Source organism: Artemia sp. Qi Xiang Cuo, chromosome 6 (genome assembly GCF_049724085.1).
Source record: "Artemia sp. Qi Xiang Cuo chromosome 6, ASM4972408v1, whole genome shotgun sequence".
In the NCBI taxonomy this organism is placed as follows: domain Eukaryota; kingdom Metazoa; phylum Arthropoda; class Branchiopoda; order Anostraca; family Artemiidae; genus Artemia; species Artemia sp. Qi Xiang Cuo.
The window spans coordinates 59591871-59595120 of NC_142799.1; the positions used below are offsets into that span (position 1 = coordinate 59591871).

The 3250-nt window shown below is 35.2% G+C and overlaps 1 pseudogene; it reads right to left on the reverse strand.

Annotated features, from left to right (window-relative positions):
- Positions 1 to 2194: 2194 nt before the first annotated feature.
- On the reverse strand, positions 2195 to 2992 carry LOC148951464 (uncharacterized; annotated as a pseudogene).
- Between the last annotated feature and the right edge of the window lie 258 nt (positions 2993 to 3250).

The window sequence follows — 3250 nt, forward strand, 5'->3', positions numbered from 1 at the left end:
GTCCAAGTACGGACAACCAAGCGATCTCTTGCTCTTCCTTCCATGCCCACGCTTGGGTCTTCTTTAATAATCTTGTCAAAGGAGCTATTAAATTATGATAATTAAGATAAAAACATTTATAATAGTTGAAAAGTCCTAATTGAGATCTTAATTCAGAAATATTTTCTGGCCTTACTAATTTTTCAATAGCATCTAATTTGGATAATTGAGGTTTAATTTTGTCACGTGACACTATGAATCCTAATACTGGAATAGATTCTTAAAAAAGTTGTGACTTAGACGCTGACAATTTAATGTTATAAGTTTTTAAACGCGCAAAGAATCTCTGGAGATGAAATAAGTGCTCATTAGGGTTTGAAGGTTCTGTTTTAATGAATATATCATCAAAAAAATTGAAAATGAAGGAACGGTAACTTTCTGGAAATAATTTATCCATGAAGCTAGCGAAAGCTTTTGCCCCAAATACACTTCCCTGTGGTATTCTTGTGTAGCAATGGCTGCGGAAAGTTACAGGTTATAAAAAAGATAAGAATTGTTGGTGCCCTACATCAATAGAAACTTGGAAAAAACCACGGCAAAGGTCAACGTCAGTATAGAACGGTTATTTCGAAATAGTTTGTAATATCTCAGTCGGTGAAGGGATGAAAAATGTTCTCCTTAATGTCATTACTACCTGTAATTCAATTAACTAGAATTTTAATATTTCATCTGTTACTTTCCTCATTGTTATTAACTGAATATTTCCTTATAAGGAAAACAGGAGAAGGAAGGGAAGATATCCTTTCCTCTATTTACATACATCATACGCGTGTTTAGAAAAGCAACCTTTATTAGCTAAAAGCAATTGAACTAACTCTTGGAAAACTATTTTGGGTACAGTAGAAAGATCAAACTTAGAAAGAAATTCTTCATCCTCCCAAGTAGCCTCCTGACTGTCCTCAACTGACTTTACCTCATCAGAAGTTTCTGAAAATGCTACTAAATGTTCTTTGGGCACACGCGAAAAGTTTGCTATTTCTGTGTAATGTTTTAGCTCCAAGGTATCCTCAGAGTCATTAAAAATAAGAAGATATGTCTTATGTCCCTGAACAATACCTAAATAATCATGTAAAAATTCTTCATATTCTGGTTTAGGACTAATAATTAAGTTATCGCCATTAATAATTGAAATATTTTCTGCAGTAATCAGCTTACAGTCTATACTTTTAAATGTTCCAGGGTCAACTCGTGTGTCAGACCTTACTACTACACTCCCGCATGCGAATGAATCAATATGACCCGCTTTATTTTTTACCCTGGTTCTAAATTCTAATTTCCTTTCACGAAAGTGCAAGGAAGTGTCCAGTTCTTGCATAATATTAAACCCTAAGATTACGGCAAAAGGCAAATTATCAACTACCAAAAAATCCCACTAAAGATTAACTGTCATATTTGTACCAGGTAATATCAATGGTAACCTTGCAAGGCCCACTACAGGTAATTGATATCCTGATAGTAATTTAATCACAGTATTTTTAGGTTTAAGAGGTTATCTATTAGGCTGAGACAAGGAATCAAGGAAGGCTTTCGAAATAAGAGTCTTTTCTTAACAACAGTCCAAAAATGAGTCACATTTCACATTACAAATTGAAACCTTATTAAAAATCGGAAAAGAGTTCCTATTACTATTAGAAAAGTTTAAAAAACAAGGTTTATGAAGAGATTTTGAATCATCAAAAGCCAAAATAGACTTTTCCGTACTAATTGGCCCCTTTAGTCCCTATTCTGTGTTTTCAGCCTGAATAGAATGTCGGCCTTTTTTTTCGATATCACAGTTATAAGTGTGATGATTATCTGTTTTACATATAACACAGAAAACACTTCTTCTCGGTTGTAGTTCAGGATTGTTTCTAACGGAAGTTGAAGCATTAGCATTAGTTGTCTGGATTGGACTCGGAGTAGCGCCTTGATAACCATGAGTACTTTCTTGAGAATTAAATGAGTTATAAAAATTTCCCCGTCTAGAGTAGCCAGATTGATTCGGACCTCGATTACCTCGGTTACTATAAGAAGACCGAAAATTCCTGGAATTTATTCCTCTGAAATTACCCCGGTGGGGGGGATCGACATATGAACCAGTATTAGGAGGAAGAGAGCCCCCACGACCTCTGTGAAAGTTGGCACAATTATTCAAAAACCGTCCTCTTCTTGGCCCTTAACAAGAACCTCGGCCACTTAAATAATGAGTGGGTATGGACACCGCCGCTGATAGGTAGGCCATCCCTGAACAAATTCCGTTAATTTCTTCATATAATTTCGCCCTTTGAAATACTTCTGTAATATCGGCGCATAACCCTTTTTCACGAATGAATCTTCTGATATTCTCATTTAATCCTTGTTCAAAGGCCTGCTGTTTTAATAGATTGATACCTGGAAGGAGGGATTCGCTTCCCGGAACATTTTTAACTAAAGAAGAATAGCTCTAAAAGTCTGCATTAATACGCATAAAAAATCTTACTAATGTCTCATTATTTTCTTGACTAAAGTGAATAGGATGGTGAAGTGGTTTAGACAGTGAAATTTTATCACTAAAAGCCGAGAACATGGATTCTTTTAGCCCAGAAATATCTGTCGCGGTCACATATTTTTCTATATACTAGCTATACGGTTCATCAGACATTAAAGCAGCGTACCTCTCGATCATTACTGATTCTTCTATTCCCATTAGTCTACAAACTCTCTGAAGGTCCTTAACCCAACTAGAAATTTGCTGTGGTTTAATCAACCTTTTTATTGTCGAAAATGGGTCAATTGTGCTAGAAGCTACATGTTGGAATACTGGAGCTGGGGTAGCTCCCGTATTAACATTAGAAGCTTGCCCAAGGGCTGAAACTTCCGGTTTATCATTTTCCCGAGGTCGGGACATTACTTAAGGAGAATTTAATTTATAACTTACCAAACTTAAGCAACCAACTAATCCTGTTTGAGTGAACTGGAACCGAAGAAAGGCTACTATCTATTCTCAAACTTCACCAACCAGTAATTCCTTTATGAGGGTACCAAGTTGAGCAATATCCAATTATTATTTGACTGTTTCAATTTTATTATTGCTGTTAGTATTGTTTTTATAGATCTATAAAAAAGCATAAGCGTACAGGCAAGCCGTGAAGGCGAAGAAAAATTAAGGGGATTCAATTAATTATGTTAAATTAATTATTAAAAATATTAGAAAAAAGGATTTATAATCAAGATTCTGCTCTCTCAAGATTAA